Consider the following 27,831-nt stretch of genomic DNA (forward strand, 5'->3'; position numbering starts at 1 on the left):
AATTTGGTATGCCGGAGGTAGGTCACTGATATGTTTATGCTACCTCTGACATACCGAAAATATACCACTAAGCATCATTTTTGGAACAATTTTATAGTACCACAAAAGCACCTAAAGGGTAGCACTTTGGAAGTACCTAAAAATGTTTCAAAAACAAAGCTGAAAGTTATGTCTTGGATATGTTCACCATACCTAAAACACACCGTCAACATACATGTACCAAGAACATGTTTGTAGCTGATTTGTTATGTCAAAAACATTAGTCATGTACCAGAAACATCTACATATACAGCACTCCACGTTATGCGTATACTAACCAGGAACAGCTCATGCATTAATAATTATTGCTACATTTCTCATGTGCAGGGCTCTTCAGCTTATAAACTACAACAATCACAAGTGAGATATGTCCTCATGTAAAACATTAATTTGAACACCAACAGGTCTTTTATAGCATTAATATACAACCATATAATTACATACTGGATAATATTAATGAACATGAAGTCAACTTGGGTCAACTTGTATAATTTGTCTTTGTAATCTTCAGACTAAGTTGAGGTAAAAATAGAACTTCTAAATTTACAAAAATGGCCTATTAATTTAAAATTTCATCCTCCTTGATAATTGTGTTATAGAAAAATATTATCATCTTCATCACTATCTCCATGTGAAGTTCCTTGTGATTTATTATCTGAGGCACTTGCGTGCACATTTTGTTGCTGTAATTCAGATGTAGAAGTGCTAGCTGCTATGGTGTTTTTGTTTTCCTTTTTGAGGGCTCGTCGCTGTAACTGCTTAATGCTGAGAGTCATTGCATGGGCAATTCCTTTCTTGTGACCCTCCTTAACTTCCTGCTCAGGTTTGAATGCTGTTGAGCTGCAATAAGCTTAAAAATTAATAAATAACATCAGTCACCCTGTACAGCAATGTTGCTTTCAGGTCTTGCTATTTCTCACTTAGATTGTTGTTGTCTTAATAAATTACTGATCACTGAAATTGTCAAGATTATATACATGCAGAGTTGAGCATAGCCTGTTTCTATTTATTTACATTGCATGACCGTCAGCCCCTTTAATGCTCAATGACCATGGCTGCTATTAGTCAATCAAATCATCTCTGGAATTGCATTATACTTGACTGATCCAGTTTTGAATAAACAAAATAATACATACCTTTTATAACATTAACAATATGAGGATCCAACAGGGAAAGGTGATCTCCATTGGCTCGCTCACTAAGCTTCCCATTTTTGACTTGCAGCTGCTTTTACACATCAGCAGTTGGCTCTTAAACAAATAGACACCACTTCCACCAATGAGCTCGATCATCTGCAAATGGTAAAACAACCAATTGCATATTATTAATAAAATTATTACAAAAAGATATGGTAATTAGATGGCTGCCTCTAGCTACTGTAGTTTGTTTTGTTACCAATCTTATAATTTAATAATGTTGTAATAATCTTAATGCATTCAAAGTTTTTGTTTTCTCTGTTCTCGAATTCCTGTCATGTTTAAAATATATGTAGCCAGCGTATGATTGGTGCAGCTTTAATAATGCAATTAAATTATCACATTATAAAAATTAGATAAAAATTGGTCATATTTCTTCTTGCAGAATGGTACTTAAATTAGTTAAGTGTCTGACTGCCATCTAGCAAATATTGCAGACAGCTCACAGGTAACAAAATAATGTTGTAGTTAACAATTAACTCAGTGGGACCAGCTGCCCTCTAAATCAGGTTGTTGACTGCAGAGATTGTCAAATTTCAATCCATGTTAATTGAATTGTTTATTTCATTTTGGTGTTGTTGATGTCATTGACTGTTGCAATGTGGAAATTATAATTACATACTACTCACAGTATTTGTTCAGTGGAAATTCAGCTAGACATTGTGTGCAAAATATATACACAATGTAGTTGAATAAAGGTGTAGTGTATTTTAATTAGTACTTAAAACTGCACCTTTTTTTCTGCAGCAACCTCCTGTGAAAGTTTTCCCGGTTTCAGTACTGCATCTCCAGGTCCATTGACATTTCCAGCTGGCAACTTTCTGGATTCTGTCAAGAGCAAAATATGGCATGTTGGACCATTTTAGGCTATTTGTTTTGTGTTAACAAAAAAGGGAATTCAATTGAGAAGAGAATGTTCTAAGATCGTCATGGTTGGGCTTAGGGAACAACAAGGGGCTGGGAGGGCTGAAAATGCATTAGTTGAGCATGCACTCTTGTCAGAAGCATACTGTCACACATTTCAACAGTTCTGATGAAAGCTGTGTAAGGAAGTTATCAGTACAGTATTGCATACTATTATGCAAATAATATTCTTCTCTACCAATATATATTTTTTGAAAGGAATTCATGACACTTACCCTCCTGCAGTTCCTTGACTGTTTTCCTATATTTAGCTTCCAGTTCTCCATATTTTTCTCGAAGCTCAGCTAGTTCCTTCCTGGTTTCTTTACACCTGCTTCGTGGGCAAGGAAGACTTGCTTTTGGTTCTTTTGCAGCTGCACATGCAGCATCACTTCCTCTCCATCCATTTCCTGACCCCACTTTAGAATTGTCACTTGACGAGTTTGTCTTCTTGATTGACTGGGATTCTGAAGAAGGTACATTTAAAACATTTTAATACTTGCTTGTAACAGCAGGGGGTCTTAGCTGAATCACAGCCATTCACTTGATACATCAACTCACTTATTTTGTTTCCCTTATTTTTTTAGCCCAGGGACTTGAGCTTCCACAGGCTTATGTTAGCTTGGTACAGAGTTATGTTCTAATAATATATTTCTCCAGACGATAATTACTACCTTGTTTGTCTGTTCTGCTGCTGCAGGAGCTTGAAGTATTGGCGGTACATGTGGTCAGTGATGGAACATCCTTTGTTAAGTCCATTTTATCCTCGATCGACCGTCCTGAAAACTTCTTTCTGCTCTTCCTAAAAACTGTGTATCAATATTTATTTACTTTTGCATCAATATTTGTTTTGCATAAAGCAAGCTAACAAAATCTGGACCTTACTCAGTTCGCATGTTTGAGTGTTAAAATATAATTTCCGGTCCTATGCTTCTGTTACAAAGTGGTATATTTTTTAGGTCAGCCATCCAGATACTAACCCCACCGGAAAGGGAAAACTTAAGTGAACTTTTGTTATTACAAAGCTGTGGGACGCTCAGAGTGTACGCTTAAACTTGTGGTGTAAAGAAGTTGCGAGGGAACTTGAAAATGATCAGCATATCAGCCTAGAAGCCAATGTTTTTCGATTCCCTTTTATTTTCTTCAATCTTTTTGGGTGTAGTACCTTGCTAGTAACCACATGTCTTCTCAGCCAGGGGGGCTATTTACCTAAGACTTCTACCATGGCAGTACAATGATATACAATACCAAAACAATATTGTGTACTATGGAGGTTTTGCACAGCAGCCAGGTCGCATGGCAGGAACAATAGTCTAAGATTCTTTTTCCTATGGGACCAAATGTTCTTTCTTATGCAAAACATTTTTATTGTTTCTTCCATACAACATGGCTGCCTTGCAAAACCTCTCTGAGAGCTACATATTATGCAAAGACAACTTGAATCTCCTGGAAGACAGTTGACGATAACTACTACCTTGTTTGTCTGTTCTGCTGCTGCAGGAGCTTGAAGTATTGGCGGTCCATGTGGTCAGTAGTGGAACATCCTTTGTTAAGTCCATTGCCTATGTAATTTGATTATGGAGATTATATACTGGATATTAATTGCTGATAAGTAATCACAAACAAATGTGATTTTATTAACCCACTTATGGCAATTTAATCTTCAAGCACTGAATTGCAAAACGTTTAGAAATTCTAGACTGTTGATGCCCCATCTGGTCGAAATTTACATATTGATAAGATGCAATAAACCCTCGTGGTCTTGCATTATTATTATTTTTCACGCAGTTGACATTTGGCAAGTACACCTACCTCTATCTGTGCTGCTTCCTGGTCATTTATACTAGTGTCTGGAATTTGCACTGCAGGTTTTACATTCTTCTTCTTTATTGTCTTCTCTTTCGTTGATTTGCCATTTGTCATTTTAGTACTTTCCTTGTCAGCAGTCTTTGTTGCCTTAATAGAGTTAGTTCCCTTAGTAGCCTTGGTTTTCTTGATTTTTTGTTCTGTTGTGGTGTTAGTGGACTGGTTTGCATCCACAGCCTGGTCATGATCACTTAATGAATCATCTGTAATCAATATATCACAACTGCATGATCAGTACTTGAACAATATTTTGTTAACCTTTGTTGAACCAAAGCTGTCAATTGATCCTTGTATGTTTATTTAAGGGGCAGTATGCCATGTTGTCACAAAGTTACGTTGATTTCCGTTGCATTTATTAACAGATTTGCCATTAGCTGGCTCAGCTTATATGCAGATACAGGTGCAAAGTCATCTCCACAAACTAACCTACCCTACCCTAGCTCAGGCACGAGTAATCAGCCTCTAAGTACATGTATGATAGAGGCTCACAAGGAGTATCCACAGGCATTTAAATTAATAATTTACACTGCCCAACAGTTCAACATGATGTGACTCAAAATGCATACCTCTATTTGTGTAGTCAACTACTTTACGTTTGCGTCCTTTACTTGATTGCTCTTCTGGGGAGACTTCTGCATTACAGGTTGGCAGAGACGTCAAAAGAGTTTTGACAACTTTTGATTGCCATTCAGGTCCTAAATACGAAATACCGCATTAATTACTCCACAACAAGCAAATTGGATTCATCAGACAAATGTTGTATCAATATTTCTTCACTTACGATTCTAATTATTTCACAAGCCCTCAAATTGCAGTAATATTGTTTGTTTCTTTGTTTGTTTGTTTATAACTTTATATATAATAACGTTAATGTAAATATCCTGTATTTTTGCGATAGCGCACTGTACTACACACGTCACTGCGTTGTAAGAGTGTTCGTGGTGCCAATAGGCCCGCAGCGCATGCACAGATCACGAAAATAAACAAGTTTGTTGGAAGCGTGCTTGAGTTTCAATGAAATGAGCCTCAAAATCAGCAAGAATTTTGAGGTCTCCCATCCAAGTACTAACCCTGCCGGACAGGGCTTAACCACAGTGACCTTTTGTCTTAGAAAGCTGCCAGACGCTCATAGTGCACCCTTAAACATAAAGGAGTTGTAAAGGAATCAAATATTTCCCAGTTTAGTCATCTGGGCCTGGTTGTTGGAATGCCGATTAACTTAATCCAGGATTGGCGTAAGCTTTTGTTTATGTTTTCAACTTTTTGTTGAAAGTTTCTTTTGCTTATTTTTGTTTTTTAAGATTGACTTCTTCTAATTTAAAGTTGTGCAGAATATCAGCATTGAACAGCATTTGGGAGTAGAGAAATAAAATCCTTGGTTAAATTTTAATCTGGGATTGGCGTTGATGGGCAACAGTGTTTCCTAGGCCGTAATACAAAAACGGAGACGAAACGTTCCGAAAAATGTCCAAAAATGCGACAAAACGCATCTAGGCAGCAAAGATTTTTATAAATTGTCAAGGACAGATTCATTCTGATATAAAAGTTCCCTACAAATTGTACTGTTTTATTAAAATGAAACTTCGCAAAAAACATTTAAAATCTATCACAGGCAAACTCGACGGCAATGTATTGAAGACTATTAAATACCTTCTCGACCTGCGCTAAAAACTGAAAATCGAAACCTAAAAACGTTCTGGTGTTACATGAGCAAAACAGAACCATTATTCATATGTAAAAGAAAATATTAAAGGCTTAATTGAGGACACGGAATGGGGAGCTCACGCAAGGACAAAGACGCCGCCAACGAGAACGTCGTGTGATAATATTATTTCCCGTTGTAATAATTTCGTTATAACCCCAAGTCGCTCGGAATGTGTGAAACAACATTGCAGGAATAAAGTTGGCGTGAACGGTGGGGCTGTTTAGCAAAAAAATTGAAATGTTTCGTCAGCTCTACACAACCTCAAATTTGGTCAATTCAGGTTGTTGTCAGAACGAAGACGGTAAAGAAATGAACCAAAATGCAAAACGCACGTTCAGGGAGCACAGAGCTTTCTTCTTTACTCATAAACCCATTATTTTGTGGCGTTCTCGTGGCCGCCATCGACGTGCTTGCGTAAGCTCCCCTCTACTCATTGTTGCACGTCACGCAATAACTCGTAGGCGGGAAAACTTATGTTCATCATATATAATTTTATATGGTTCCTTTTGGTTTGTTTTAATCTATCTATCTATTTAAAAAAAAATGGATTGAATGGAATTGAATTCCACGGTAATTCGTTCTTCTCTGACTTTATTTACTCAGCAAATCTAGAATTGTTGGGATATCGATTTCACCCATTTCATGAGGTGCGTGCATACACTTTTGCACTGTCCATAATTGATTCACACAACATTCTGCTTTAATATTCTACTTCCCTTTCACAAATTATAGATCAATTCATAAACAAAATCAAGCTTATACCTTTCTGTTCCTTTGAAAAATTATCAAGAATTTGTAACCCCTCCTTGAGAGCAAGATCCAGGGATTGAGTAGAATCTATGGAAACATAATAAAAGCAGGGTTTTTGCTGATCACGAATAAAGGACTTTGATCCATCGTTCGTACGTTAATTTATCAAGGTGATGACTGTTGGTGGTATTTTCAAAAAATATTGAAACTGGGAGTTGTTATGAAAGACTCTAACTGAAAGATGTATAGGTGTATCTACATAGAAAGTTACAAATAATTTTTTCAGCTCACGTACCTGCCGTTCGAAGGATCAACGCCACATATGGACATCCGCCACATTTCACTTCAACCTCGTGCCCTTGTTCAAAGGAAGTTCGCAAACAACACTGAGACTGCTTTCTGACTAAAAGCGTGCTATCACTGTAGAAAAAGACGAGTGCCGCTTTCATGTTTTGCACTGAACGAAGGATCAACCTGGAGCCTGTTCAATAAAGGAGCTTCCTTTCCAAGTGCCTCAAATTATCTCCACCGATACGAGTGACCGTTGAGGTTGTGAGCGGGCATGAGATGTGGGCAGATTTATATGATAAGGACGACCTGCTGTTGATAAGATGTTTGAAGTTCCCACGGATGTCACGAAATATTCTTTCACGAGTACTCTCTTCAGTCGTTACTTTAAAGATTTGCACAAAAAGCTCATACTGATTTCGTGGAAGTAATTTGCCAAGTGAAGAGTGCATGATTCTATGCCTTACTTGGTGAAGAGGAATAGAGATTTCAGTTGTTTGACTGAATCGTGACTCTTTGACATACGATAACCGAAATTTGACAATGTCAGAAATATGGACAGGAATGCAAGCTCAGATGGCACATCACGAACATGAACATTGTGTGCAACTATTCAAAGCCTTTTTTTTTCACTCGACGGGGTATTTTGAAGACTTTAATTTCGCACCATCACCGGTTAGCTAGAGCTAAAATTGTGTTAGCTGCTACAGCCAAGTTCACTGCTACTGCCAAAGGTAAGGGCTTTCTTCATATCTTCCGTCTTCTTTGGGTTATACACAGGGGTTTTTTTTAATGAAACACGCCCATAGACTAGCTGTTGCATGCTTTCGGAAGCTCCAGCGCATGGGGCCATCAATCACGAATCACGAAAAAATCGGCGTTTCTGATTAAAGGGGCATCATCCTTTAAAATTATAAATTGATAATGCTAAATGTTCTTTTTGAAAAAAATAAGTCAGTGGGAAACAATCCTGTTTTCGGTACACTTTGAATCGAAGATTTCAAACTAGGGTTTCAAGTTGGACTCATGCACGCAATATATTTCAATGTACATTTGGAATGTCACAAACGGCGCACGACCTTGAGGACGTACAGACCTCTAGTCTGCATGAACTATGCACGGTACCCAATTTTTTTATCAAAAATAAATTGACGTGATCAAAGAAAGCAATGATAAAACTACGCATTATTCTTTGAAGTTGCGGCTGCATGGTTTACTTTAACGCCGACCTGCAAAGTATAATTATGGCAGAACTGAAAGACGTCTTGTGCGTATACATTGCGTGCAATACAACCCTCTCAAAGCAACACGTGTTCGAACCTGTTGATGTTCTCTCCCGAGTTAAAGTAAGTTTTGCGAGCGCCAGAGATTTTGACGTCACTGAGAAGAATCACGGACGACTGGAACACGCGGGTGTACGTGACAAATACTCAAGCAGTCATGGGAATATCTTTATGCACCTAAAATTTAGTTAATTTGAATTTCCGGTTAAACACCACTCAATTAATTACACTTTTGAGACTGCCTTTCTATATGCTGTCTGTCTATATACACGTTTTTGAACCACGGAAAGGCGAATCATTGTTTGTGGCGTGCTTTCACCCACACCAGCTCGGAGAAAAGCCTGCATGTATTGATCGATCCTGCAATGAAAAAAGTCATTTTTCAGATGTTAGAATATCGTTTCATAGTTAGTAGAGGTCTCCTGTACTAACTATGATCGTTTTCATCTTGCGCGGTGATCAAGGTGTTCCGTACTAAAAAGATGCCAAATTTAAGTAACCCTCAGTTTGTTTCTTGTTATGTGACAGACAGGAACTGATCACAAACAAGTGAAGACGTAGAAAAACAAGCCTGCTAACTTTCAGCTTTGCTAAGCTCCGAGACAATGACCCGGGTCGCACTAGTGGACAAAATTGTTTTTGATGTGACAAAATTTCAGACAAATCTCTGTTTCCGGTAAAATTTATTTTGCTATGTTTAGGGTCGCACGCAATTTGCAGTCCTGTCATACACGCATCAATGTGTACAAAAGAAAACTTTCCTACTCCCGCTAGAAGTGTGTCACGATATCACGCTATATTAAAGACAAGATGTGGCTTTCGCTTTTGTTGGACTTTTATTGCTTTTAACTTGCATGCAGGCTAGAATGGCGAATGTGTACAATCTGCACTGTATTTACAGACTTCATAACTTAAATATCCAGCTAGCGTTGTTGGAATACGAGCGTCAGATCAGACAACATAGACGGACCGAACGTTGGTTGACTCAAAGACTTCTTGCTGACCAAAATAATTACTTGTATCTGGAGTCATCGCTCTTAATGGCGTATAAAGAGCACTGAAACTCGCATATGGCCTTGAGGGATCCATCGGCTTCTTAGCCTTCTCAACAAGATGGCCGCCAAATTACAAGTAAACTTGATTTTATCGCGTTTTTCATTTACTGTTTGCGTCATGAGTGACAGGTTGATAGCTTTTTTGATTTTTTGTGACATTTTGGCGAGATTTTAAGTGCCGGCATCTTTGAACATTTGGAACATTTAGCTCATTTTTGACAATGTCTGACAAATCGGTCCCACTGGAAAAAACTACCTGTTGACAGATTTTTTTGTAAAACAAACAACCTTTTACACTAGTGCGACCCGGGCCAATCTATAGAAATAACACAACATGAAGAAAACTACAGGAAATTTACGTACAGGAGCTAACGCAAAACGTGATGGCTTGAACTTCTTTATTTAACAGCCCTAATGCTCTCATTTGAGTGTAGGACTATGGTTACTTCGTCGGTTTTTCTAGGAAATTATTACAAACATGATTCGTTTTTCAGATTTCTACTTGTTTACATCTAGTCCACGGTCCACCCATCCCCTGGGCCAGCCTAAGTGATAGGGCGATCTTTAACTAACATTCCAGCGAATCCAGAAGTTTACTCTAAAAAAACGGATATCCCCGTTTAGAAACGGCAAGTCTATTCCAGGGGTGAGAGGGAGGGGCGTTAGGTACAGGGGGCATTCTATTTTGTCCATGATGGTGTCGTTAGTGTGTAGTTGATATAGGCTCCTACTCAGACCCAGGACAAAATAGAATGCACTGTTACCCCTAAATCCTACCCTTCAGCTCCTACCTCCCATCCCTAACCCCCTATCCCTCACCACTCACCCTAAAATAGGCTTGCCACAAGGCAAATGTAGTTATTTCAAGTTCTAGCAAATTGTACTAAGTTTGAAGCATCAAAAGGGCGGAAAGCTGCTACAGTTTATGCATTGACAACTTACTACATTTTACGTGTAGACAGCTCTTACCATTTTTGATGTTTTTCAATTTTCTAGAGCACAATACAACATACTTCATTAGACTAAAGTTATTTGGCGACAATTGCCAGAGATAAAGTGTGCTTGACTAAAACACACCAACCTAAATGATTGTTGACTTTGTATGTAGCTAGTATTAAATGAACATTTTGTTATTGATAGTTATGGAACATCCTTCCCATGAGAGGTTACCATCAAAGAAAAGGGGTTCTTATCGTGCATACCTTAAGAACCCAGACATTTCACCATCAAAGCTGCCACGAACATCGCGTCTTCATTTATCCAGGAGACGACTTTTTGGATGACTGCGTTGAAGAAAACAATGAAACAGGAGACAAAGATGATGATGATGGTGAGGAGGAGGATATTGTTTTACTGGAGGAAATATCAGACCAGGCTGACCTCGAGGTTACTGATATTTCATATTCAAATGATGACCTTGGAATTACTATTTCCGAAAAGCCAATTTTTGAAGGTTCTCCACTAACTGTAACAATGCATATAATTGCCATCATTACATTTGCTATGACCGAACATTTGTCTGGTAGCACACTTGCGCATCTAATAACCTTAATCTGGTTGCACTGTCCAAGGCCAAATAACTGTGTAAAGAGCCTAAAGCAGCTTTGGGGTTTTTTTAAGGATTTCAAAAATCCTATCGAATGGCACTACATGTGCTCAAACTGTCATAAGTACATTGGCAAAAATCAACCTCGATCAACAGACTATTGCATGCACTGTAGTCAGGTTTTTAAAATGGGGAAATTTAAATCTTGGCACCCTTTTATCGTGTTCCCAATTGTACAACAGTTGCTGTGCTTTTTTGAAGACAAGCTTTTTTTAAGCCAGCTTGATTACAAATTTAAACACGAAAAGGAAAAACAGGAACGAGAAACACCTGACAACATTGAAGACATCATTGATGGCAAAAATTATAAATTTTTTTTCAATGACGGAGGATTTCTGAGGAATCGTTACCACTTGGCTTTTCAGATGAATACAGATGGAGTGGCTTTATTCAAGTCTTCCACTTTCAGTATCTGGCCTGTCTATATGATAATATGTGACCTTCCACCTGGATTGAGATATACCAGAAAGTACAGAATTTTTGCTGGACTTTGGTTTGGCTATACAAAACCAATATTTTCTACTTTTATGCAGCCCTTGATTGAAATTATGCAACATCTTTACCGTGATGGCTTGTTGGTTGAGATCCCCTCGGAAGACAAACCTGTAACAGTAAGAGGAATAACCATCAGCAGCTCAATGGACGCTCCTGCTAAGTGCCTTTTTATGTGCATGACTCAATTTAATGGTCGATGTGGATGCCCCTACTGCACTGCAAGCGGATCAAATGTGCACACTGAAAAAGGAGGGAACTGTAGGACGTATCCATATGTGAAGAAAGCAGATCGTGTAGACAATATGCAAGCAAGAACACACGAGCAAACATTTCAAGATGCAACAGTGGCAAGGGAACAAAAAATTGCTGGCAAAAGGAGTCCTGAGGTTAATGGTATAAGGGGACTAAGCTCTGGCTTTGGACTTCCTGGCTACGATGTTATCAAGGGAACAAGTATAGACTATATGGACACAGTTCTTCTTGGAATTGTGAAGATGTTCATGTCACACTGGTTTGATACTGCTCATAGGCATTCACCTTACTATTGTGGAGACAAGATATCTACCTGTGATTCAAGAAGAGCCAATATCAAACGACCTCAATATCAAACGAAGTCTTTATGATCGGATTCATTACAAAGCATCTGAATATAGGACTTGGCTTCTTTATTACTCGTTACCTGTGATGCGAGGAATCTTGCATGAATTGTACTTTGACCATTTTATGCTATTAGTATGTGCTGTCTTCATTCTTTTAAAGACTAGCATATCGAAGACGGACATACAAGAGGCCAGTCAACTATTGGAACATTTCTGCTTACGTGCAGAAAATCTGTATGATGTACGTATTCAAACATTTAATCTTCATCAGCTCCTCCACCTTACGGACTGTGTGATAAACAATGGTCCACTATGGTCTTGTTCTTGCTTTTTTTTCGAGGACTTAAACGGTGATATACGCAATCTCTTCCATGGATCACAAAATCCTGAGTTGCAAATTATAAAGGCTGTTTCAGTACTCCAGTACTTTCCAAGGCTTCGCGATAGTCTTCCTGTTTCCGAAGTTAAAACATTCTGCAACTCATTAGTAACTAAGAAGGAAACTGGTTATGTCACTGAAGTAATCAGTGAAGCCAAAAAACTTTATGTTGTTGGAACTATGGTTGACCGGTCAGTAGATCTTCCAATAGCAGAACTGGAAGAAATGCAACTTGCTTTAGGAAACAGTAGTGATGAGATATCAGAGAAACCAGATCTTTTTGCTCGCTTGAAACATGGAAAGGATGTTTTCCATAGTGCGATCTACAGAAGGGCCACAAAAAGAAACAGTTCTGTGGTTGCTTTTCATGACAAGGGTGAATCTGATGTTTGCTTTGGAGCTGTTATGTATTACTTAAAATGCAAGCTACCATGCTCAAATGCACTTTGTGAAGGCACCTGCACTTGTACCAACAAAGCCTTCTTGGCAATGATCAAGAAATTTCAAAGAGACCCTAATGGCCCCTTAAAATCAAGCAGCTTAAAAGGGCCACTAGCCACTGCTCATCACTTGGTTGTGGTTCAAAGAGATACCTTCACATTAACTTGTATTCCAGTTTCTGATTTGCTCTATAAGTGCTTTTTTATTGACATTGGTTTAGGTTGTCTTTATGTTGGGATTTCTCCAAACACAATTGAAAGGGATTAATTTAGGCAAATGACAACTTACTATACACCATTGTATGCTGACAATCAAACATCGATAATTTTATTCGAATTCCACAGCTATGTGACAATAATATTTTATTATAGACCACAGAATGTTAGTTTGAATGGTTATAACATGCAATGTCTGTGAGTTAATTAGATGAACCAAGTTGCATGTTTTTCTTTTTCCCAAAGAACGCAACAAAAAATTGTATATTTTAACATGCCAGTCATTTGTTTTAATACTGGTGAGCACTGACGTTTTTGCTAAACAGATAAGATGCATACTGGTCGTGAGATCTTGTAATTAAATTCTACAGTTGCATATGACATATGGCATTTATACAAGAATTACAGCATTAGTATAGCTTTCTTATGTTACTTCAATTTAATGATATTAAGAATACTTTTTATATCTGGTATCCTTTTAGAACAATTTGCTTTCCTCCTTAAACTATTTTAGTCTGTTTCATTTTTTATTTGCTAGGTATTATCAGTGGAGTTAATTCCTTTTTGATGATGTCTCTCTAGGTTGTCTTTGGTGTGCGCTGCTTTAATTTTGGTATCACTAAGCTATATGTTTTTGGTAAATTAGTATGCCATTGTCCAACTTACCAGTATGAAAGATCGATTTTGAAGTAATTTTTTGGCGGTCACGCCAAAACACAGACTGCAGATTGTTCAGACCATGCAGACCAGGGGTAAAATATGGTGTTACCCTCACTATTATTGAGAGCTAACCGTAAACAGGCTAACCTAAATGTTATTTAGGCCTAATTCAGGCTAGCCAAATTTTCATTTTACAGATGGTCTGCACTGTCGGTAGTCTGCGTTTTTCAGTGTCCCCTTTTTTGGTATGTGACATCTCTTTAAGATTAATATATATATACATAAGATATGTATTTTTTATCTTGTGAGGAAATAAAGACTATTATTATTATTATTATTATTATTATTATATATATCCGAAAGATATGCTTTTGGTATGTCATTTGTCCTAACTATTAAAGCTCGGTTTTGAACTACCTTTTTGGTATGTCATATTGTCTCTTTAAGATGTGAGCTATGTACTTTTCTGATATTTATCTCCAAAAGATGTTTTTGGTATGTCATTTCTCCCAGAGCTTTTAAGCCACTTTTGATATAATCGTCCTGAAGCTGTATGTGTATGTTTTTGGTATATCATTTCGCATTAAGATATGTATAGCTACCTTTTTGGTATGTCTGTAAGGTATGGTTTCAGTATGTCATTTCTCTCTTAACAAATTTACCTACTTTTATAGTATGTCACGAAGATATGTTCTTGGTATGTAATGCCGTTTAAAAAAAATAAGTACTTTTTTGGTATGTTTTTAAGGTATGTTTTAGGTATGTTTTGAAAAAAGACATACCTAAAACATACTAGAGCCACACAAAACATACCTCAGACATACCTCTGACAAACCAAAAACAAACCTAAAATTTCGTGTGGGTGGTGTTCACCCCGTTTAAAATTAGGAGTTGGTTTGGGGCGAAGGATCCTATCCCTGCGGGTTTACGATCGTGAGTCATTTACAAGTTTTCATGTGCAGGCTGTAATGCCTGTTATATTGGTGAAACCAATAGACATTTCGCCACTCGCATCCATGAACATCTCGCCTCCGACAAACATTCCCACATATTTAAGCACTTGAGAGGTTCTGAAAATTGTCGCTCCCGGTGTTCAGAAGACTGTTTTAAAATCCTCGACTCTGCTTCCACACGTTTCCAATTGAAAATCAAAGAAGCCATGCATATCCTTTGGGAGCAGCCATCTTTAAATTCCCAAGTCAAACATCTTAATTTATCCCTTTCATACTAATTAGTTTCTTTTCTTAGAGTAAACAGTTTGGTTTTTTCTGTTTTGTTTCGTGGTTGGGTGTTTTTATTCTGTTCTCGCCTTCATCCTTAATTATTCATGTTATATCTCACTTTGTTACACTATTTATTGCTCAACTTTAGTTTATTTCTCATTTGTCAACTGACGATGGATGATGTTTCATCCGAAACATGTATTGATTAAATATGAATTTCAAAAACAATAATAATAATAATAATAATAATAATTTAAAAATTGCACCGTAACCAGGATGAGACATGTTGTGAATCTGAAAGACGTTCTCTGGTTAAAAATTGGTTAAAATTATAAGCTTTCGGCTATCTATCTATAGCCTTTAACGAATGAAATATAAGAAGCACGAATTAAAATATATACGAAAAGGGGTGTAAAAATTCGATGCGGGTGAGAACTAAAATATGAATAAGAATGATCTAGAAAAAATTACAATAAAATAGAGTATTGTCTCGGTAACGGTTTAGAATTATTGTCCGCGTTGACAGTTTTAGCGGTATGCCAGGATTCCAAGGTTTTTCTAACACGGTAGTTGCCTTTGTCAATCACGCATGCATTATTAAAGTCAATAGAGTGGTCATTCTTCCATGCATGGCTGGCAATGTTTGACCCTTTCGCGAAATTTTTTAGGTTTCTTTGATGTTCTTTTTTCCGCGTTAAAAAGCATCTTCCAGTTTCGCCAATGTAACTCCACGGACAGTCCGAGCACGGGATTTTGTAAACAACATTGCATTGTTGGTCCAAGGGCTGTCTTGTTTTTGGGGATGGGAATTCTTGCTGAAGGGTTTAACCTTCAGCAAGAATTCCAGCAAGAATTTCAGCAAGAATTCCCATCCCCAAAAACGAGACAGCCCTTGGACCAACAATGCAATGTTGTTTACAAAATCCCGTGCTCGGACTGTCCGTGGAGTTACATTGGCGAAACTGGAAGATGCTTTTTAACGCGGAAAAAAGAACATCAAAGAAACCTAAAAAATTTCGCGAAAGGGTCAAACATTGCCAGCCATGCATGGAAGAATGACCACTCTATTGACTTTAATAATGCATGCGTGATTGACAAAGGCAACTACCGTGTTAGAAAAACCTTGGAATCCTGGCATACCGCTAAAACTGTCAACGCGGACAATAATTCTAAACCGTTACCGAGACAATACTCTATTTTATTGTAATTTTTCTAGATCATTCTTATTCATATTTTAGTTCTCACCCGCATCGAATTTTTACACCCCTTTTCGTATATATTTTAGTTCGTGCTTCTTATATTTCATTCGTTAAAGGCTATAGATAGATAGCCGAAAGCTTATAATTTTTAACCAATTTTTAACCAGAGAACGTCTTTCAGATTCACAACATGTCTCATCCTGGTTACGGTGCAATTTTTAAACGTATTCGCCAAGTGGCTGGGTCGGAAGCCCTAAAATTAGCGCGGACTATGGAAAAAACAACTTACAAACTCGAAGCTCACCATCGCCATCTTCAATTTACGCACAAAGCATTGGAAAACCATTGGACTCCGAAGTCTTTGAGATTTAAACCACCTGGCAACCATCCGATGTTCAAAAACATTATGGAACGGGCCAGCAAACATTGTATGCGAGCACGAATCTCTATTTGTCACAACAGAATCCGAGTTTTGAAAAGAACGCTCGAAGAATCCAAACAGCAATTATCGACCTTAGTCACCGATGACATCTCTTCCACTCTTCTACAATATTTGATTAAGAGATCGCAATCAGTCCGCAACAACATTGAAGCGAGACACGAGAACAAGTTTACAAATTTAAGGATGGAAGCAAAAAATGACAGCTCTAATACGATCGACAGAAAGAACTGGGTGATCAATTTATCACACAAACCTCTCTCTACGGCAGAACGTTCTCTACTTGAGAAAGGCCCCAAGTTCGCCCCAACACCACGAAACATCCCTGTTAAAGACATTGTCTCTGAGGTTGAAGCCGCCATTTCCCGCCTCCCCGATGACTCGAAGGACGCCATACGAACCACTACGGCTTCTTTACTCCATAGAGCTCGAATTCCACCACATAAAAATATCACGAAAGCTGAACAAAAAGCTCTAAAGGACTTAAAAAATGATCCTGAACGTGTGATAACAAAAGCTGACAAAGGGAACTGTTTCGTTGTTTTAGATAGATCCGACTATGACACCAAGATGGAAGCTCTACTTAGTGACCCGGACACTTATCAACAAGTCTACAAGTCGCCATCCACCAAAATTGAAAGAGAACTGAACAGCAAGCTCCTCGCTCTAAAAAGAGAAAATAAGATTGACGAAGCTACTTATCGCAAACTTCATTCCACAGATGGTTCTCTACCTGCCATTCGTGGCTCTATTAAACACCATAAACCTGGCTGCCCTCTTCGACCAATCGTTTCATGTATCGGCTCCGCCCTTTATAACACATCCAAGTTTCTATCAGATATCCTTTCTCCGATACAGAACCTTAATGGTTATTCTGTCCTCAACTCCTCCCAGTTCGCGAAACAAGTAGCTAACATCGAAATCTTGGACGACGAAGTCATGGTGTCATTTGACGTGGTGTCCCTTTTCACAGCTATCCCAGTGAATAAAGCTTGCGATTATATCCGCAATAAACTGAACTGTGACAACACACTACAGACCAGAACAAACCTCTCTACCGACGACATCATCTCTCTCCTTGACTTCACTCTTTCAAACAACTATTTTGTCTACAATAATCGCACATACAAGCAGATTCATGGTTGTGCCATGGGCAGCCCTGTTAGCCCTATCGTCGCTAACCTCTGTATGGAAGTGATAGAAGAGTCAGCCATCAGCTCCGCCACTGTTCCGCCAAGGATTTGGAAACGATACGTTGACGACAGCTTTGTTGTCATCAAGAAAGCTGCTGTCCATTCCTTCCACGACACCTTAAACGCTGTCGACCCTAAGATCACATTTACCATTGAAGAAGAGAACAATGGACAAATTGCCTTCCTTGACACCTTAGTGTCAAGAAAAAATGGTGTTGCTGTCATTGACGTTTATCGAAAACCAACCCACACTGATAGATATCTAGACTTCTCCTCACATCATGAGAGAAAACACAAAATCAGCACGGCCTCTACTTTGTTATTCCGTGCGTCTAATCTCCCAAGCACTAACGAAGGAAAATCACGCGAGACCAACTATGTCACAGATGCACTAAAAGCCAATGGCTACCCGTCCTCAGTCATCTCTTATATTTCCAAAAATAGAAAGAAGCCACCATCACCCATTGTACCATCACCCTAAGAATTGGTAGCAATGTTCTTTAGTTGGGTTGACCCACAGAATACACCCCATGGATTTGCGTGCCTTCCATATATTAGCGGCTTGACAGAGCCCCTCATGAGATTATTACGCAAACATGAAATTCGAGTCGTCACCAAACCACTTAAAACCCTTCAGCAAGAATTCCCATCCCCAAAAACAAGACAGCCCTTGGACCAACAATGCAATGTTGTTTACAAAATCCCGTGCTCGGACTGTCCGTGGAGTTACATTGGCGAAACTGGAAGATGCTTTTTAACGCGGAAAAAAGAACATCAAAGAAACCTAAAAAATTTCGCGAAAGGGTCAAACATTGCCAGCCATGCATGGAAGAATGACCACTCTATTGACTTTAATAATGCATGCGTGATTGACAAAGGCAACTACCGTGTTAGAAAAACCTTGGAATCCTGGCATACCGCTAAAACTGTCAACGCGGACAATAATTCTAAACCGTTACCGAGACAATACTCTATTTTATTGTAATTTTTTCTAGATCATTCTTATTCATATTTTAGTTCTCACCCGCATCGAATTTTTACACCCCTTTTCGTATATATTTTAATTCGTGCTTCTTATATTTCATTCGTTAAAGGCTATAGATAGATAGCCGAAAGCTTATAATTTTTAACCAATTTTTAACCAGAGAACGTCTTTCAGATTCACAATAATAATAATAATAAAGAGAAAAAAGTAATTACCGTGGCAAAATGAGTGGACATGCTCTGCTTCGAATACACATCGATTCGAGATTGATTCGAGCTTTTGAGTTAATTCAGCGGTGGAGAAAAAGTTCTTGGACCTTTTGATGATCAAGATCTCATGCTCAAACAGTAGTTCAGAGTCGTTTCCAACAAGAACGTCGAAAGGGTTAAGCTTATTTTATTAGGCATCAAATATTTATTTGTTTATGTCGTTTCCATGAAAGAAGTAAGCTTAATTAAGTTATCTTTGCCAAACCATGTTTGCTCGTGTTTCGGTCACACCGTTGAAGATCAAAAGTTTTAAATTTTAAACTGACAACATTTTTCTTTTTTTGTTTTTCGCTGAAGGGCAATTCGTCTAAAAATGCTGAGGGTTTTGACACAACGGAAGTTTTAACCTCTGGCATCTGATATGAGATCCATAGATTCTTCTGTGACCTGGTTGTCCACAGCAGTTTTTCTGGTACATGGTGATGCTCTCTCTCTCTCTCTTTCAGCTCTGTGTTGCTTTGCAGGACTCACTAGGTTTTGGTATGATTAAATTTATTTGATCTCTAGATTTCTGTTGATTTCGTTGTCCCAGTCATCTGACCTGAAGAAATCTTGTGGAAAGTGTTGATATCTGGCTGGCTGTCATTTTGACTTACTTTCAAGATGTAAGCAACTGTTTTTATCTGCATTGTTAGACAAAACCTCTTATTAAGGGAGTCAGTTAAGTTTTGTTAAAGAGAGGTCTTTACAAATAGGGCACAGATTTCCTTTTTTTTCAAGAATCTCAAGTGACATCTGTGCGTGAAAACTAGCAAGTGTCAATAATATTATTGTTTTACTTTGATCAGTTTCTTAAACATGTCATTTATTCTGATTCCAGTGCTGAAGTCTAAACCTCTTCCTGCTGTATGTGCTGATCTGGTCAAACCATACATGGAACGCAATATTCCAGGTTGTTTTGAGAGATTGTGATGAGGAATTCAGCGTTGAATATTTTATTGGTTTTGTGATGAAAAAAAGGCAGGGTTGTTATTCATCTCTAATATTTTTCCTGCGTGAGATCATGCATGATGACAACAGTATTACCGTAAATCAAACAACACAGATCTGAGCCTGTCAATGATTAATACAAGATGATTTCCAAACAGCTCTACAATAATTATTTACTTGCCACACCCTTCTAATTCAATGTTTGATGGAAAAAGCACCTAGCAAATATACATGTTTTTTAATTCAAGTAAACTGTCTTACTTTCATTAATACAGCTGTATGTTATTCTAGTCTTTTTCTTGCTGAGCATGGGTTTGGATATTTACTTTTGAGAATGCCTCTACTTGAAATAGTGTTAATAGTGAATATACAGTACTTAAACAATAAACTTAGAGAGATATTTGAGTTACTGTATAGTGTTCTGTGGTAACACATACCATAGTAGTTGTTGTTGTTGTTGAAAATGAACTAGACAGAGTCATTGTGGGTCCAGATTGTGGGTCTATCATTGGGTAGTGAAACTGGATGAGTTGTGCAGAATGAAATGTTAGAGCATGAAGCAGAATGCCTCTTATCTTGCTGGATGTATCATTACATTCCTCTCTCAGTATCTTTACACATAGTTCAAAATCTAGGCTGGATTTTTGCTGGCGGGATGCATGCAAAAGTGAAATGAGTATTTTCCAAACACATGCAGGTAGGTAATGTTTTGTATGTTTCATGATCATGATTCTCATGTCTCACCTCCCTCATTCCAGCAAAGCTCTACAAGGTGATCGACGAAGCTAGAAAAAAGTTCCACTTGCCAGGAAAAAAGTGGTGTAACAGCTGCAGGAAAAATGCTTAAAAAATCATTTTCAACGGTGGACCATTACCAAATGCCAAGTAAAAGGGAAACATCAAGTAGCATTGGAGTCAAATTTGTACCTAGTTTCAAAACTTTTTTGCAATCCTCTCTTAAAATTAAGACTTATTTTCTTTATTTTATTGACTCGCTCTTGTAAAAGTAACTAGTTTTGTAGAATATGAGAATGGATGACAGGGAAGTGACTTATTCAAGTTGCCGAATGAGTGGGATCCAGGCATGAAAAGAAAAGAACTTATTCCTCGCTTTCAAATGACCCAAATGAAACAAGCAGACAATTTTGTCGTTCAACAGATGCAACACAAGCCATCTTCGCAGTAGGAATTATTATTCTGCTCTTGCAAAGATGTTAACCCCTTGCTTTGTTTTCCTTCTCAGAGCACAGTTTTCCCCCCAGACGTTTACCGATGCAGAGACCATCGCGACTAATAACATTATGAACTTCATCCTTTTGCTCAAGCACTGGAATGCAAGGTAAAAAATCACCTGGTTTGACACATAGTTTTTTGGTTTGAAATGACACAAGGCAGATTAGTCTTTCATAGAGCTCTCTTCAAAATTAAAACCTTATCCTCGTAGTCTTGTCCTTATCATCGCAAAATGATAACAAGAGCTGGGAATTTAAATTGCTGCCAATTTGGCGCATCGTCCTGATGCTTGACTGCAGCAATCCAGACTTTATGTGAGGTATCTGCTATTTTCATTGTATGGGTGCAATTGGCTTTCAGAAGGCAGTACTGTGAATCTGTCGATACCTGATGCATATATATATATAATATATAATATATATATATATATATATATATATATATATATATATATATATATATATATATATATATATAGAAAGGTGAGGCTAATGAAACCAACACATGATTCACTGTTACTTCGAGTTTCGTGCCTGATTACTGTCTGATGAGTGCGTAAGCACGAAACTCGAAGTAACAGTGAATCATGTGTTGGTTTCATTAGCCTCACCTTTCTACGATTTAGCTCTACACTTATGTGTATTGAGCACTATTTAACAGTGTTGGCAGCCTTATTATTATTATTTTATATATATATATATATATATAAAGGTTTACACCAACAATGGACTCACAGCAGAAGGATCCAGAGGATACAGTACCACCACGTGAATAAATAAGCAAATACTGAGTGAAAATAGTGGGGTAAACTTCTAACTGGTCTGACTTGGTTTCACAACGTTTCGGCTATTCAGCCTTCTTCAGATGAAAGTTAAAATCTAAAAACTAAAAACTAAAAACTATTTACAAATAGTTTTTAGTTTTTAGATTTTAACTTTCATCTGAAGAAGGCTGAATAGCCGAAACGTTGTGAAACCAGGTCAGACCAGTTAGAAGTTTACCCCACTATTTTCACTCAGTATTTGCTTATATATATATATATATATATATATATAACTAACTGCAGACAGTACTGTTTCGGCCGTCTGGGCTTCATCAGTGCAGTGCTGATGTCTGGGATGGAGGTTAAGCTTATAAAGCCACCCCAAATGTCCCACACATGTGGTACATCTAAGCCATGCCAGAGTGCTCAAACTAGCGAGCTAGTGAGCATGCGCACTATATGTATATATATATATATAATCCCCTGATACGTGGGCGACCACGAAACAGGCTTGTAGGGATGAACTTGTAGTTTATTTGTCTTTTTCTTCCATATATACTACACTATATATATATGTATATGTATATGTATATGTATATATGTATATATATATATATACCGTAGTTATTCGGTTATAAGGCGCAGGAAGTTACCAGCTAATTACGCTTGTTCAAGGTCGCCAGTTCAGGTCTTCATGGTGACCTTGAACAAGCGTAATGAGCTGGTAACTTCCTCTAGGCACGCTAACAAATTTCTCCTAAAGAACTTTAAGCCCACAATTGCCGCGCACTAGCAAGTGAATTCCGCGAGCTGTTAAAACCCAAATTGTGCGAGCGTAAGTACATCTATCATCAGCAAGTGTTGTAATGAACTTTTCATTTGGCTATTTTATCTGAGGAGTGCCGCACTTGTTGTGCGGTATGAAACTAGTTAGTAATAAAATGCCAAGTCATCCCTTTTGTTGATCGCATCACCTGGATAATATTAACGATCTGGTTCTACTATTGAGCACTCTATCAGCAGACGTGCAACAAATGAAATGGTATATATATGTATATGTATATGTATATCTGACTGATTTTTGAAGAAGGTGGCTGCTTAAATTTTCGGTTGAATACGGGCGAAGCCCGTATTCAACCTCTTGGCGCGGTCTTTGAACCAGGGGGGGCTCCGTCAAGACATGCCTGTGCAAACTCTAGAGTGTCTAAGCTATGATTTAAATGTTAGTTTGCACCTATAAGAGCAAGGCAAAGTTAGTTTAGGGGGGGTTGATTATACCCTGAGTTAGAGTTTGTGCTTTGGTTTAAATCAAATAACTTGTCAGTATTTCTGTGACACTACTTGGCAGAAATTGATCGCCTATGACTTAGGAATGACCAAGAAGCTAATTCTCTTATATAGGACTTGATCAAAATTTAAGTCAGGAAGTCAGGAAATGTCTTACCTTGACCCCTCAGGTGCCACAGGGATCCCCATGCAAGGACCAGTAAAATAATAATTAGACACGTGTAAATTCGAGAAGTTGCATTGTCCAGGATGGGGTAAGGTTTGATCCTAGCTGCAATCATAGCTGTCAGTAGTGAGAACTTTGTTGTGCATCTGAAGGTGCTAAGTTACAGCATCAATGGGTAGCTTTTTGTAAATCCAGTCAGAAATTAGCATGGAATGAAAACGAATTCAATGCTATGGCCAATGGGAGGCTCAGCCTGAATGGCCGATTTTGCTGTGACATGAATACAACTGAGTTCTTGAAAATGGTTACCGTCACCTGCTACTACCTGTCCACACGTTTGACAAAACATGTTCTGCCTGTGAATCAAAATTCAACGTTTTGACACTCAAACGTCAAAGTTTACCCGCCCACTTGGGAACGTTTTGGCGCCGTTTCACTGCGTAAAATATGCTGTATACGGACCCTTACTTGGGGCGTATACAGTCAGTATACATTGTGGTATACAGTAAGTATAAGGATGTGCAAGGTCTGTATAATAACCAGTATACGTCAGGGTATGCCAAGAAAATAGCAGGACCGTATACATATGTAGCATAATTCCTTATATTTCAGTATACATGTCAGTATACATTATGTATACTGTGTGAGTCATAAGGTATACTGGAATTGTATAGCAGGTATGTATACGGATTCTAATACTCTTTGGTGGATTCCTTATAGTTCAGGGTTCATATCAGTATATACTGCGAAAAGAAGGATATGTACTGGGAGCGCCTACTGTGTTACGGACTCATATCTTTTTTTTGTTTTTACTCCTTGCATTCAGGACACTGCTTTTTATTCTCAAATGTAATATAGACATTATAATGTTACCCAACCTCCCACAATCCGAAATATAAATGGAATCTTGGGACCTAAATAGAGGGATAAAGGATGTTCAAGGCCGTGTAGATGTAGCGAGAGAGGTGTTAGGCCCCGTTGAGACTAGATGACCGTTCAACCACACCTTGTCTGGGCACTAAACTGGAAGTTGTTCAGACACCCCAGTTCTAACAATGCAATTATTTCTTTCTTCGTCCACTTTGCACCGGCCACCGTTGTCGTGACTGAAACGCAGGGAAGCAGGGGAGAAAGCTCGGGAACTGACGAAAGCGTGTTCAGACAAGTACCCGTTCCTGGTAACGGGCACCTAATCTGAACGGGGCCTTAGAAAAAGAGAAAAGAGCGCATTGCCTAAATTATGAATGTAGAAGATAAGCAAGTTTTTTAAATGAATGAAATATTTTGCTTTATTCATATCAAATAGCACCTTTCGTCACAGAAACATCATGAAATATAGAAATCCAACTGTAATGTTGTATTCAACCTAATTTACCATCATTTCAAAATCTTATTATAAACATGATAAAGGAGAAACCTAAATGTCTTTTTTTTTAAGAAACAAACTGCACCTATTACAACAAGCCTAACGTTCCATGTCTTTGTGAAATCATAAAATGAAAAATTAACAAATCTAATTTCCTATCTCTTTGTGAAATTGTGCAATGAACCCTAGTAAAAGTAGGCTAATTTACTGTCTCTTCCCATTCAGTATCCTCTCCTGAACTTTCGCCATCTTCCGCTTCCTCTTCCCTCATGTTGTCATCTTCCTCCTCTTCGGAATCTGCATCGTTTCTGCCAATGAAAGTTGACGTTGTTTAACTCATTGAAACATAATGAAGTTATTTGAAATTGTTAACTAGAGCGCAAATCAAATTCGACTTATATTTTTTTGTTGTTTTGTGCATTGTTTGTTTAATTAATTTCTAATAGAAGCCATAGTCGATAAATAAATCGTGCCACTTTCCTGTTTTTGAAGAGAGATTTATGGAAAAAGAACGTCGAAGGCCGGCCGGCCGGCTAGATAAGATATATATCGACGTCCTTTTATTTATTTTTTTTGTTTTCAGTAGTCAAGTGCATGAAACATTTAACATACCTCTGCGCCTCCTCCTTTCTTTGTTCAAGGAGGGCCTTCCACTCATCGGAAAGTGCCCACTTGGGCGTACCGTTTGTTCTCTTCCATCGCTTGTTTACTGAGCTCTCAGCTTTTTGGTATCTCTTATCGAGTCTAAAGAAAAGAGAAATACGTTCATATGACCACAGCAACGATAACGAAATTAGCCTGCAGAATAAAGTTGTTTAAGAAGCCTAACAAAAACAACAACAACAACAATCTTGATATTTTCTTAACTTAAGCAAGGGGCCGCAGGCAGCTAGAGCTAATCTAGGCACTGGGGTGAATAGTTGTTTTAGTATATACAAAACAGTGAGATAATATACACCACAAAAAATTAATTTGGATGTTTTCTTCACTTGTCACGGGACGCCATTTTTTCCTGAGTTGCTCGCAGGTAAATAGCACAGGATATCCGGAGTTTGACGAGCCAATCAGCGCGCGAGTTCAACGCTATCCACTGTTTTAGTATCTACTAATGCTGATTAGTAAAATCCAACTAGTGGTCTATTGTCAATGCTGCGTTCTGATTGGTTGAGCTACTAATAGGCTATTTGTTATAGCCCACCAGTAGCGAAAGCGCCGGCCATATTTGTAATGTTTTGGTCGCAGAAAAGGATTAAAGTCTAGCTTTAACTAGCGAAAGATGTTTTGTCTCGATATTTTTTTGACCAGCTAGTTGGATTTTACTAAAACAATTATTCCTCTCGCCCTCATGGCCTCAGAGTCAAGCCTTATCGGGTAGCGCGGTGAATATAACACCGAATTCTTATATTCACCGCTGAAAATTATATTAATTATTCATATTTAAATGCAGAAGACGTTTACAATAAGTAAAGAATAACAATAAATAAAATTTTTAAATTAAAAGCTGTTATCCCTTGGACATTACCTTGGAAATAATCACGTATATATCATCTCATTCCAGAGTTTTGCGCCTACTGGTATTCTTTAAAAAGCATTTTCTGTATTTTGCTTGATCGTTTTACTATGTAGAAATTGTCTGGGATAGCCAGGTAACCGTAGCGCAGCGAGTGTTGTGAGAAAGGCCTATTACTACTATTTCTACTGTTTGCAATTCTTCTCAATAGTTAAGTTGATACAGGACTTTTCGTTTTCCTTTTTATTGTATTTTTCAGTATTACTTACTTGTTTAGAAAGTGAGTCAGCAATTGACTTCTGTAACTAGGGGGCCTTGAAACCCATCCCTCTTCACCTTCACTACTGTTAGCATCATCGTCCGTAGACATGTGTTCTTTCGTCAATTTTGAAAAGGCGTGGGCCTCCTTTTCATCCTTTACCTGGCACTTTCTCCTTTCGTATTTCTATGGCAAAAAAGGAAAGCTTGTCTTTAGTACGGATTGACTAAGATGACTTAGTTATAGAAGGATGTTAAGACGGTTTGGATAAATATACGTATATACATGTACCGTAAGAAAAGGAGTATTGATATGTTTCACAGGAAAGAGGAAAGCTTTTCAAACGAAACAAAAAAATGCACTATAAAAAAAACCGCAAATAAATGTCATGTTTGAACTTGACAGCATGTGCCCTAATGTGTAGGATAAAGTAATAGTTACGTTATGGTCAGACGGAATGAGTAACTTTGTAGAGTTCTTTTCGTGCGCGGACAGATGTAAAAATATCGCTTACCCTCTCTTTTCTAAGGTTTATTCTCTTCTTCATTCTAATCTCGTCAGTAATTTTTCCCAAGGCACTTCTGCGGATGTGTTTATGGTACTTTTTGGCTGTTTCTGCAAAGAAACAAGGAATTTGTTAGTCCAAGTAGGTGTCATTTTTTTCAAGTTTACAATAGTGATTGAACTTTGCAGACTTGCTGTACTGTATGCTGCATTGTTACCTACTTTCAACAACAGCTCTGGCAAATCCTCTTCCCGGTTGGCGACAAAGCTCTTCTACAATAAGCTGTGACCTTTTTGTTGTGAACACTGCTGACCCTACAATGGTGAAAAAAGTATTAGATTGTCTGCAGTACAGTACCAGCGGCGTAGGAAATGTTTCCGTACGAAACAAAATATTGACAATTTTTATTTTGGGGAGACAATCGAGGAAACCTATTTTTCTTACCCCTTTCCCATTAATTTATATTTCATTTCATGTAGTGCCTGTTACATACTGTAAAACTATTGAATGAGCTGGAAATTCAGAGTGCGTAATCAAGTTGTGATGATTGAGAGAAGATTATAACGCACCTATGCAAGGATTTCTTTCTAACTGTGCAGGTTATTTGGTTGGAATTTTTTTAAATTACTGCTCAAAGAACAAAAACGCTGGGCCAAATGACATTAAATTAACCGACAGCGCGCAAGAGTCGATTACTTGGCGGGAAAACAGAAGAGTTGATGCCGGTACCCGAAAACGTACAAGGGCCGATTTACACGGTACGATTTTTGTCGCATGCGACAATGGCTTACGACAGGCCCGCGACATGACTTACAATTGTTGTGTACGTCAGGAAAAATGTCGTAGCATTTTAAAACATGTTTTAAAACGCTGCGGCAATTGTAAGTCATGTCGTACATGTAGGCCCGTCGTGAGCTTGTCGCATGCGACAAAAATCGTGCCGTGTAAATCGGCCCTAAGGGTGCGTTCGATTGACCCTATTCCGGAATAAGAATACGGAGAGTGATGAGAACGTTATGTTGAA

General features: G+C 38.1%; 1 long non-coding RNA gene and 1 pseudogene across 1 annotated transcript; both read right to left on the reverse strand.

Annotated features, from left to right (window-relative positions):
- The window catches only part of LOC138040561 (uncharacterized), a 95,295-nt pseudogene that overhangs the window by 18,335 nt on the left and 49,129 nt on the right, over positions 1 to 27,831 (reverse strand).
- On the reverse strand, positions 25,216 to 26,888 carry LOC138041459 (uncharacterized). Its single transcript, XR_011130834.1, has 3 exons — positions 26,817 to 26,888; positions 26,313 to 26,488; positions 25,216 to 25,277 (listed from the first exon to the last, which is right to left on the reverse strand). It is a non-coding gene; the product is annotated as an uncharacterized lncRNA (long non-coding RNA).

The sequence above is a fragment of the Montipora capricornis genome, chromosome 3 (genome assembly GCF_036669925.1).
Source record: "Montipora capricornis isolate CH-2021 chromosome 3, ASM3666992v2, whole genome shotgun sequence".
NCBI classification, from domain to species: Eukaryota; Metazoa; Cnidaria; class Anthozoa; order Scleractinia; family Acroporidae; genus Montipora; species Montipora capricornis.